Source organism: Bos grunniens, chromosome 14 (genome assembly GCF_055505025.1).
Source record: "Bos grunniens cultivar Pamir isolate PY7600 chromosome 14, Bosgru_T2T1.0, whole genome shotgun sequence".
Lineage (NCBI taxonomy): Eukaryota > Metazoa > Chordata > Mammalia > Artiodactyla > Bovidae > Bos > Bos grunniens.
Window position 1 is genome coordinate 17,334,760 of NC_141178.1, and position 12,306 is coordinate 17,347,065.

At 36.8% G+C, this 12,306-nt stretch overlaps 1 protein-coding gene and 1 pseudogene across 30 annotated transcripts in view; both read left to right on the plus strand.

The window, feature by feature from the left end:
* The window catches only part of VPS13B (vacuolar protein sorting 13 homolog B), an 805,974-nt gene that overhangs the window by 263,460 nt on the left and 530,208 nt on the right, over positions 1-12,306 (plus strand). For 2 of the 29 annotated variants that reach the window (XM_086336100.1, XM_086336099.1), the window contains exon 1: positions 7,437-7,545. The exons of the other annotated variants lie outside the window; for them this stretch is intronic. The gene's annotated coding sequence lies outside the window, so the exon portion shown is untranslated. Of the gene's footprint in view, positions 1-7,436; positions 7,546-12,306 lie in introns of those variants that run through there. 29 annotated transcript variants of the gene reach the window in all.
* Positions 184-1,565, plus strand: LOC147359110 (interferon-induced transmembrane protein 1 pseudogene; annotated as a pseudogene). The gene has a single exon (XR_015140536.1). The product of XR_015140536.1 is annotated as an interferon-induced transmembrane protein 1 pseudogene (transcript).

Below are 12,306 nucleotides of genomic sequence, written 5' to 3' on the forward strand. Positions count from 1 at the left end.
CATTGGAAAAGACTGATGCTGGGGGGGATTGGGGGCAGGACGACAGAGAATGAGATGGCTGGATGGCATCACCAACTTGATGGACATGAGTTTGAGTGAACTCCGGAAGTTGGTGATGGACAGGGAGGCCTGGGGTGCTGTGATTCATGGGGTCGCAAAGAGTCGGACACGATTGAGCGACTGAACTGAACTGAGGGCTATCATGTGTGTCTCTGTTCTTTTGTTTTAGGTCTTTGTGAATTTTAGTTGAGAATGCTAGCTCTTTGGATTATAGCCTCTGGTTTCCAAGAGAGTATTAAATTAGAAATGCAGTGGTTTGCTTTCTGTTTGAAAGAAACCTATACGATAAGTCTATCTCAGTAAGCATATTAATTTTCCAGAATACTAATTTTTTTTATTTATGTTGTTTTGCTAATGTCAAAGTGTTAGTGGGAGATGCGGTAAGAGGGTAAGGACTTTTAGCTCCTTGTAATCCTGTTCTTTGTTACACAGATTCTTAAAATATAGCATCAATAATTTCGCATTTTTATCTTTTTTCTTCCTGTCATTATGACTATTTGAGGTTTACACATTTTATTTTCTCAGTAAATATTTTGTAACTTTGTCCAGTTATTTGACTTGTTTATCTTTCATCTCGATCAGTTCAAACCATTTACTGCTGCTGCTGAGTCGCTTTAGTCGTCTCCGACTATGTGCGACCCCACAGACGGCAGCCCACGGGGCTCCCCCGTCCCTGGGATTCTCCAGGCAAGAACACTGGAGTGGGTTGCCATTTCATTCTCCAATGCATGAAAATGAATAGTGAAAGTGAAATCGCTCAGTCATGTCCGACTCTTAGTGACCCCATGGATTGCAGCCCACCAGGCTCCTCCGTCCATGGGATTTTCCAGGCAAGAGTACTGGAGTGGGGTGCCATTGCCTTCTCCGAAACCATTTACTAACAGACTGCAATTGAATAGTTACTTCTGGCTATTTTAATGAGACTATATTGAAAATGTCGTAAGTGGGCATCTGGACCACAGTTGCTCCATCCCCACCATGAACCTCATGTCCCAGCCCTTTTCCGCTGGTGCCCACAGCATGGTCCCCCCAGCCTGTAAAATGCTCAAGGAGGAGAATGAGGTGGCCGTGCTGGAGGCTTCCCAGAGCCCAGTGCTTGTGACGACCACAGTGATCAACATCTGCAGTGAGGCCTTGGTGCCTGACCACATCGTCTGATCCCTGTTCAACACAATCTTCATGAACTGGTGCTGCTTGGGCTTCATGGCATTCATCCAGTCCGTGAAGTCTAGCGACCAGAAGATGGTGGGCAACATCATTGGGGCCTAGAGCTATGACTTCACTGCCAAGTGCCTGAGCATCTGCATCCTGATCCTGGGCCTCCTCCTGATTATCGTCCACATCATCATTTTGTCCACTGGCTTCCTGATGATTATTCAAACTGTTTACGAGCTCATAAAGACTATGGAGGCTACTAGTCCCTGCCCGGAGCCCGGGGCGGTCATACCTTTTCCCTGCACGCTATACACGCATCTGTTCACCATAATATAAAATGAAGCATTTACTAAAAGAAAAATGTTAGAAGGGACCCTTGTCTGCCTTTTAAAATTGCCATACAATTTATTTAAGAGAGGAAGCATTTAATTTGTAAATGCGGTTCTACACTTTATAAAATGGTGAACCTTATGAGTATTGAAGCTCTCCTTAAATGTTTGTTAAACAATTTTAACTCCCCCAAATATGTGATGATCATTATGAATATGACTTTTTAAAATAGTCACCGTGCTTTGGTGTTTACAGCATGAAAAAAAAGTAAATTTTTCTGTTTTCATTTTATTCCTCCAGGTCACCTTTCAGTCAGCACTGCTGATTTGCAAATAAGCTTACCCTTGCCCTTGACCTTTAGTTACTCAGAATTTAAGTTTGGTTCTGAGCCAGTGAGAGCTTAAATCTATACAACTAAACAAATGTTTTATATTTGTTGGTTTTAACCATTTGTCTTTAAACATTCAGTTATTTCCACACAAAGAGTAACTATTGCCAGTTCGAGATTCTGTTATCAAATTCTAAGCATGGAGCATGCTGTAAATTACGGAAAACTTATCTGATTAAATTCAGATTGGTTCAGATGGTTATAGGCTATTTTAAAATCTGAAGATTCTTTTATGCACAATTTTATAACTCTGCTTAAATAATTAAGGTGTATAACAATATTGGGTAATGACCATTTCTTTTTCCTATAAAAAGTTTAAAATTTGTTTAATTTGTTCTGTTATCACACTTATATCAGATGAGCTTTTTATTCCTTTCTGGTGCTGTGTTGAATAATTTTAAATTTACATTTGAATATTATTTATAGTTCAGTTTACTTCCAAATAACATTTTTTTTTTTCTTAATAAGCTTACTGGACCATTTATTTAAGTTCTGCTGTACAAGGAATGTGATATGAGATATCCAGTTGATTAAGACCTAGTCATAATAAATAATTTATTCAATCTCATTTCTGTTTCTTTGGAACATAGGGTTTGTAGACTTCATAGATACCTTTTATATATGCAAGAAAGAAGGTGGGACTTTCATGTTCTTAGAATTACTGATCAAATTGTAAATTTCTAGGAAGGCTTTTTTTTGTCTTCTGTGACACAATTGTTGTTGGAAGCCAAACAGGCTTTTCTCAGGTGTTAGGCCCTGGTTTTATTGTGTTCTGTATTTGCCTGTGTCCAAAGACTGTGTTCTCCTTTAATTGTATCATTTTGATGAGATCCTCGAGTTTTGGTTTTCTTGCTTTTGACTTTGTGACTTTGTTCTTTTCTTAGAGCTCTTTGTTATTGACTGGTTTTTACTAAGAGTGTGGAGCAGAAGAGCCATCTTTTTAGGTGAGATACTTGAGATCTCTACATCACTAAAATATATAAGGCTCTATTAAAATGTATTCAGTTATTAGTAAAATTAAATTATTAGATATAGGGTTTTACTAGATCACTAATATTTTCTGGATAGCTCACCAACTCAGTGGACATGCCTTTGAGCCAACTCTGAGAGATAGTGAAGGACAGGGAAGCCTGGTGTGCTGCAGTTCACGAGGTCACAAAGAGTCAAATACAACTTAGCAGCTGCAACTGAACAAAAACAATAATTTTTCTGAGATTTGGGAGACCCAAGATTATGCTGCCTCTCTTTATGTTGTATTAGATGTACAAATGTAAATTTGCATATTAAAAAATATGAATTGGACATATAACAGCAGACCGGTTCCAAATAGGAAAAGGGGTACATCAAGGCTGTATATTGTCACCCTGCTTATTTAACTTATATGCAGAGTACATCACGAGAAATGCTGGGCTGGAGGAAGTACAAGCTGAAATCAAGATTGCCGGGACAAATATCAATAACCTCAGATATGCAGATGACACCACCCTTATGGCAGGCAGAAAGTAAAGAAAAACTGAAGAGCCTCTTGATAAAAGTGAAAGAGGAGAGTGAAAAAGTTGGCTTAAAGCTCAACATTCAGAAAACGAAGATCATGGCATCTGCTCCCATGACTTCATGGCAAATAGATGGGGAAAGAGTGGAAACAGAGGCTGACTTTATTTTTCTGGGCTCCAAAATCACTCCAGATGGTGATTGCAGCTATGAAATTAAAAGACACTTACTTGGAAGGAAAGTTATGACCAACCTAGACAGCGTCTTAAAAAGCAGAGACATTCTTTTGCCAACAAAGGTCCGTCTAGTCAAGGCTATGGTTTCTCCAGTAGTCATGTATGGAGGGAGAAGGCGATAGCACCCCACTCCAATACTCTTGCCTGGAAAATCCCCATGGACGGAGGAGCCTGGTAGGCTGCAGTCCATGGGGTTGCTAAGAGTTGGACTTGACTGAGCGACTTCACTTTCACTTTTCACTTTCATGCATTGGAGGAGGAAATGGCAACCCACTCCAGTGTTCTTGCCTGGAGAATCCCAGGGACGGTGAGGCCTGGTGGGCTGCTGTCTATGGGGTTGCACAGAGTCGGACACGACTGAAGCGACTTAGCAGCAGCAGCATGTACGGATGTGAGAGTTGGACTGTGAAGAAAGCTGAGTGCTGAAGAATTGATGCTTTTGAACTGTGGTGTTGGAGAAGACTCTTGAGAGTCCCTTGGACTGCAAGGAGATCCAACCAGTCCATCCTAAAGGAGATCAGTCCTGGGTGTTCATTGGAAGGACTGATGTTGAAGCTGAAACTCCAATACTTTGACCACCTGATGTGAAGAGCTGACTGATTTTAAAAGACCCTGATGCTGGGAAAGATTGAGGGCAGGAGGAGAAGGGGATGACAGAGGATGAGATGGTTGGATGGCATCACCGACTCGATGCACATGGGTTTAGGGAGTTGGTGATGGACTGGGAGGCCTAGTGTGCTGCGCTTCATGTGGTCGCAAAGAGTTGGACATGACTGAGCAGCTGAATTGAATGGAATCTTAAAAGAACATTAGAGGAAAATAGAAGTAAAATTTTAATTTGAGGATTGGTTTTGGTTTTTGATCATACGAGTCTACTGTGAACAGTGATTATAGTGTTTAATCTGAATTATTAATATTAACCAATTTTCTTTTAGATTTATTTTGCTTATGCGATTGAGAACATGAATGCTCATTTAACTTTTGTATTAAGAATTTAATAAGAACGTAATCCACATGTCAGTGGCAAGGATTTGTCTTTTATTATTGGAAGTGGAAAGTATATGTAAGGAGTTAGCTATTGCAACAGTCCTATGTTGGTTCCTATTCTGTTTTGTTATGTGCATTTACAAAGGGACTTGAAGAAATTGAAATGGGTTCAAAGAAAAGAAATAATATTTATTACTAGGATAGTAAGGAGAACATATGAAAATCATGCAGTGATGGTTCTTAAATATTTTTGCCATAATTCATTGATAGTTCACTGATGTATGTTATCCTCTTCACTTTATATTTACAAAGGTCATTAGCATTAGAATAATTTTTATCTGTTATGTATAGAACAGAATCAGAGTGTGAATTACTTTCCTTTGGGAAATTAGTGTTGGACAGTGTGAATTTTACCTGCTTTCATGTCAGTTCCCTAGACTATACAGGTACTCATTATATGGTTTGAGTATAATCATACTTCACCTTTTCTACTCATTTTCTTGGTAGAAACAGTTTCAGACTTGAAAAAGTGGTCATCCTTTCTAGATCCTGATGATAGTTCTGAGAAAGCTGTAACGCCTGGTAGTTAATAGTTGTCTAATAAATATTTAATGAGGGAGCTGTCAGGCAATTAATTTCAACCCAGAATAGAATGTAGGTTTCAAATTTCACTGGGATTAATTTGTGTCCATTTTGGCGGTCTCAAACCAAAGTCCACTGTAAAGAGTCTGTATCTTGGTCATCCAGAGAGTGTAAAGATTTATTTAAGCCTAGGCTGTTCTGCTTAAAGATACTTGCTTTGAAGTTTGCTATCCAACAGGGTTTAATATTATAATTGTCATGACAGCCACATACTAGCAATGACAGGGATCATCATCTTAGAGGGTGGGTGCACAGGGGTTAGCCAGTTTATATTGTCTCATTCCTGTTGAATGAAGGAGAAAGGAGTGTAGACATATGTGTTTATGGATGTATTTTCACTTACATGTATGCCTAAAAGTCTTCCTTTCACTTTCTTTTTCCCTTTGTGACTTTCTTGACTCCATGACTGCACATGCAGAGATAAGATCTCTTCGTTATGGTATCCTCAGAGCTTGTAGAGAAATTGAACAGTAACTCTCACTTAAGTTGGCAATTTTCATCTCTACAGCGGATAGAGGGCAGAAAACTAACAAATATGAACATTTACTGTTATTACCATTATTAAACATGTTATTACGGCTATTATAGGCTATGCTTAGTGCTTTTACCTGACATCTTTTTAAATCAGAATAACTCAATGAAGAAAATTATTTTCTTCATGTTTACATGGAAAAAACAAGATTTAAGGAGATAAGACACATAGTTAACAAGTGGCGAACCAGGAATGGACCCAACATGTTCATGTCTCCAAAACTCTCTACTGCCTATCAGAGTTTCTGAAATCAGGTATCTGACTGATTGGAAATTGGTTATAATAGAGAGGCAAGTATATCTGTGTAACTATAAACACAATTAAAAACTGAGGTTACCAATATGATTCAAGTACACTTGAATCACACTGCTCGACTCTCTTTTCCCCAAAGGTTGTAGTTCTAAATAATCAGCTTGTGTTCTGATTAGTCTTTATTGTACTCTGATGCAAATTTTACCTTTATTTGACTAGCAACCTGCTTTATAGAGTTAGTGATTTATTGAATATCTTGGAAGCAAGTGCTTGACAGGCAGTATTTTAAGGTGAAATTGCTGTGTGAGGATTTTGTTAACCTGACATTTTGTGGTTTCGCCTCATAAAACTAGCAAAGGACTCCCAGCATGGAATGTTAATGGGGTGAAGTAATGAATGCAGGCTGAGACACCAGCAACTAGGCGTGAGCCCTCCTATAGTTCATAGCCCATGATTCTTGGGGGAGGTCTTTGGAGACGGTAGCTTTACTCAAAGATAAAAGCAGTAGGAGAGCTTTTTAACTCAGCAGTTGATCAAACTCTTTCTGAAATTTAGATTTAGAAGCCAAGCAGTGGAATGAACATGGGAAAGTAATTAAAGTTAAGCAAGTGCAATCTCTCATGATAATTTTCATTTTCTCAAAGTATTGAAGTAAATAATTACTGAGTACTTTTATTTCCTCTAACCAAATATTAGCCTTTTTAGTCCATTCAGCTTTCAAGGGCTGCTTATTTCACTTGTATATCTCAATCTGTCAATAAGGTAACTATTTTGATTTTAGTTTTGTGTAGATTTTATTCCACTGGACAAAGTGATATATAGTGTTTTCTTTTCCATTTAATTTTATTTTAAACTTGCACTCTACAGAGTCCAAGATTTCTTAGAGTTGACATTGGGTAAGGCTCTAGACCTGTATCTATAAAAGTAACTGATTTTTTTCTGATTAGTTTGTTGGACTACTATTTAAGATTTTGTTTGAGTAAAGAATTCCGCTGCTAAGAAATTTTTAAAGACTCATGTTTAGCTGCTGTAGGGAAAGAGCAAATTAGCCAGATGGTGTGGTTAGGCTCTCTTGCCCCACGTTTTTTGAATGATTATGTATTTATAATAATTCCCTGGGGTTGGAAGATCCCCTGGAGAAGGAAAAGACTAACCACTCCGATATTCTCGGCTGGAGAATTCCATGGAGTGACAGTCTGTGGTGGGGTCACAAAGAGTTGGACAGGACTGAGTGACTTTCACATGTACTTACAGCACTGCGCACGCGCGTCACAAAGTACTCGCTTGGCCACAGGCTACTTTTGTTATGTAAGCATATACAAGCTCCACCTGGAAAAGTCCTGAAGGAATGCTGTGTTGTTTTGTGTATGGCTGCATTATGGTGGTGAGGCTGCGTTAACGGCTGTGATTGCTGGGTCAACCACCAGAGGAAAGAATATAGTGTGTCTGCTGCTACCGTTGCTGCCAGTCAGGTGAGAATAAATGTGTTTGCAGTTCCTACAGCCCCTTGAGTTTCTTCCAGCTTCCCCAGCTCGCCTTGCTTACCCTGGGTTCAGCAAACAGGATATTAATCTTAAAATGTATTTTCAAAATTTTTGTGATTGCACTTCAAGTAATAGAGCACTTGTTATATGCAGATACCTTGAATCATGTATTCTAAAGGAGAGAAATGATTGTTTATTGGTTGAGGGGAACTTTTCAGATTTGTTACTTTAATCAGCTTCATAGGGTTATTTTTAGTTGCAGAGATTAGAAGGATTTTTAAAATAATTGTTTTTTATGTTTTAATACTTTTAATTGAAATGCCTTTTCCTCCCACTGGATAAACTATTAAGATATCTTTTAGGTAAAACCTGAGGTTTTAGTAACCATCCGTATTTTCATTTAGGTTCTGAATATATAAACCGGTATTGTTACTGTCAAAAGCCTAATAACATTTTAATCTGTGCTCTTCTTTGCTGTTTATTGGGTTAGTCAACAGGTCTTAAGGGTTCTTTGTCTTTAAGATTCTTTCAACTTTACCTTGCTTTTTATTCTTATTTCCCATAATTTAAACTAGATTGGCAGCATTAATCACAGAACAGTTTGGATAGTTTGTTTTCTTTCTAATTTTGCTTCTTTCATTCATTCTACATAAATTGTCAACTGATTTTATCACTTGAAAACCACACAGTGATTCCTTAATGGCTATCTGGTGAAATGCATTGTTTCAACCTTTTCAACTGCTCACGTACTATCTAACATAATGAAACAAGCCAGTTTAATTTTATGCCTCAGTTTTTCTTCAAAATATAACTCTGTGGGCTAAAAGGTATTGACATTTCAGTCTACTTTTCAAAGGCAGTTTTGTAAAATTTATTGCTAAGAATAGTTATAGCAGAGTAATACTAACCTGTTTATGTATGGTTTAGGTTAAAATCTCAATCAACATAAATCTGATATCTCGGGAAAGTTGTGATCATGTTCTCTTAAGAGCATTATTTTAAATGATTGACAAGGACCTTAGTCAAGATATTAGTTCCTCGTAGAAAAAAGACCACTTTTGGTAGGACATGGTGTCTCAACTTTCAAGTTATCAGTCTGTTTTTCTGGGGTGATCTTTATACAAGTGCCTGTCGTTCTTATGGTACTTTTATATTATCCTTTTGTGTCTACCTTCCAAATAGTTAAATTACACATTTGTTTAAAGGTCTTTTCTATTTCAAAGAAAATAATCTTTTTTCCTTTGGATATTTCCCCCTCATTAAATTACATGTTGCCCATAGGAAATGGTCTTGGGGACTGTTCTCCCATGTTCCTATAGTGTACTTTAATGATTGGGTTACTTATCTTTTCCACTAATTTTATTGAAAGAAAAAATATATCTTAGTCATCATCTTTCCTTTTCATCTATTTTCTACTGGATTCCCTTCTGTGCATCTGTGTATCATACCTGGAAGTACTGAGAAGATAATGTCTCAAATAATTTTATGTCTTTTATGGTTCAGATGAGAAATCCTGGTTAAAAACACTTAAATGTTCCATGACATATATACAACAAGTACTCAGTATATATATTGAGTGAATAAACTTGTGTTATTCACATATAAGCTTTGAGATGTATAACCTGTTTTCAGTTTGCTTCTAAACTTCATGAGAGCAAAGACTGTGTCTTCTCTGATATGTGAATGTTTCCAGTTGTTGAGTAAGTAAGTAGTTTATGAAAAGCTTAAATAATTAGGAATAAGGCAGAATTTCTTCCTACCCAGTTGGTTGAAAGCAGATTCATCTGGGAAAATGATTTTGCTTAAAATGGAAATTTTCAGTTTGACAAACCAAGGTATTACTTGTAAGAGTTGAAAATGAACTTGGAATTAAAATTTTCTAATAAATAAATTCTGATTAGAGAATATCTAGAAAATATAATACAGTTAAATTATATACAAATAGATGCCTAACATTTCACTCTTCGTTGGCCAGAATCTTATAGTTACAAAGAGAAGAACATGTAGGATAAAACTCAGCTGCTTTTAGCCATATGTTAGTTCAAGATGGTTAAAAAGGAGACTCGAGTGAATGCATGTTAGAAATTCATCCATTTTGAAATGGTTATTTTGCTGAAAATAGATGGTGAGAATGACTTCATCAGCAGCCAGATTTAAAGCTACATGTTGCAGTAACTGAAAGTATTTGCATAGGCCCCCGTATTTGTAATTAAATTTCATGTATTTGTCTGTTACAGATGTATCATTTATCATACAGAATTCATATCATAATTCATCAATTTTGAGTTACTTTTGAGTTCCCCTCCCCCCGCTCCCCCAGATTTTAGCATTTCTTAAAATAAGTGTTCTTTTATTTTTACCCTTGTTCTCAGTTGAAGTCTAGTTCCTATAAAGGGAGTTTGTTTTTGCATCTTCCAGTCATCTCAGACATGATCAACCTGAGACCACTTTGTATTAGTTATTTCTTAGGTGATTTTGAATTTCATTGTTAGTATAAACTCAGACTGTCTTCACAGTGTGAGTATTGTTTTGTGGTTTAAATTTTTTCCAGAGATTGTGTCCCCTACCCTTCACTCAGAGTAAAGGCTATTTCATGAGCTTTATTGCTTTTTCTATAAACTAAGAGGGTTTATTTTATCTTAAGTCTTATACAAAGATGTACTCCTGGGGTGCTTCAGCTCTATGGATGTATGAAATAATAGTATATCATAATTGGTGGTGTTTGATAAGAAGAAATACAGCATTATAACCAACATAAATGGGTAAAAACAGTAGCAGTGTGAAATTGAGTCAGCCCAGTTCAGTTTGAATCAGTGACTAAATGAAAATACTGGGATTTTTCTTTCAAGATGGAAATTGCACTAGTGGATTATTCAGCCTTAATGTATTAACTATATCCATAGTTTTGAAAAGTATTATTTTCTCAAATTTGAAATGTCTCATACTTTGAAGACAGGTTTCTGTTTAGTAGATTCAATCCTTTTTTTATTTTTTACAAAATTTTAATTCTTTTTAAATTCCAAGAACCATTACCTTGAATATAAGAAACTTCTGTTAATTTAAATTAACGTTATACTTGTGCTAGATAGACAGTCAGATACTTTTTTACCCCCCTGTGGAATAAAACCCTCTTCTTTCATTCAATGTGATTGGGTTGACTTCAGCCACATGCCCACATTTAAACCAGTAATTGCCATGGAATACCATGTGTTGATCAGCTTTAGTTCAGGTTCTTCAAAACCTGTAAAGCGGGATGGAATGGCCGTGACAAGCTTAGACCTAAAGTGGAGGTAGCATTCATTTCCGGGTTCTTGCATAAAGTTTGGGATTCTTTTCAGAAGGAAGAGAAGTGTGGCCGCTGGAGAGGAGCCAACAGCATCCTCTTCAGGGTGTAATACCTATATAAATCATTTGTTTCACTCCCTTAAATATCTTGAATGAAATTACTCATTTCCAGATTGTATTAAAAGCTCTTAAGTGGTATTGACTTTTTGTGTATGTCCCCTGCTACAGCACAATATCAGTATTGAACTTCTCTACTTTGATTCTGTCCATCCTAATAAATGTTAAACTTCACGTAAATCAAGAGGGAGTTGATATAAATATGTTCTAAATATCAGCTCATAAATTATGTCTTCTCTAATAGTAATAGATCCTTGGAAGAAATAAAAAAGAATCAAAATACCAAGTTTTTTTCAGATTTTCTCAATATAGAAGAACCATATTGAGCATCTTAAAAAAACAAACTTGGTGGTTAGACTTTTTTAAGTGAGGTCTTACAGTGTATAGTTGTCTTTTCTTAAAACATCAGGTTAACAAAGTCCTTGCACACCTATTTACTTTGTTCTAAATATTCAATAAAGTCTATAAAGCAGGTTACAAGTCAAATAAAGGTAAAATATTGCATCAGAACACTGTCAAGATTAATTAGAACACAAATGAGAAGCAAAAGGCTTCTCAAAACGTAAGTCAGTCAGCATGCATAGGTCAAAATGTAAGTGGGACAGTCCACACTGCTTGCATCCTGTATCCTGTGGCATGCAACGTTTATGTGTTTTCTCTCTCCCCTACCCTAACAGATTGCTAATTTGCTACCTATATTTAAAATATTTTGCAAATTCTGTTTCAGTAGCTTCTTGCTTCCTCACATATTTTATGAGTTCTACTTGTATCTCAAGATATTTTAAAATTTACTATCCAAATGGTTAATGTTTCTTAGGAGTTTTATACATCTTATTTTCCTGGACTTATACTGTAATTGAATATGCTTGAACAACATAAAGGGCACCTTGCAGAAATCCTCTGTTAGTCAAGGTTTAATCAGAGAAGCAGACCACTAGGAGATACACATTTGAAGGATTTATTATAAAGACTTCTCCATACTCAGTTTTGGGAGCTGTTTAAACAGTTTGTGGGAGTTGGTCGTTCTATGTTTGGTGCTGTTACCCGAAGTCATCAAGGCAGAAAATCAATAAGGGAATGTTGACATGAAGTAAAGGGAAGCAAGGACAAAAGGGAACCTGTGAGGATAACTGGAAGCTGCCCTCTCACTCTTTCCTAGTTTCATGAATATAGTTATCTTGTGAGAGAATATTATATCCTTCTTCTCGTAGCTCACAATGAATAATGCTCCTGGCCCAGGAGTCAGAGAAGTTGAAAGAGGAGGTTTGGTAAAAGCTGGGGTTAAGGGGCAGCTGCTGCCTGTGCCAAATCGATGAGCCAGCAGATAAGCAACAACATGCATGAATA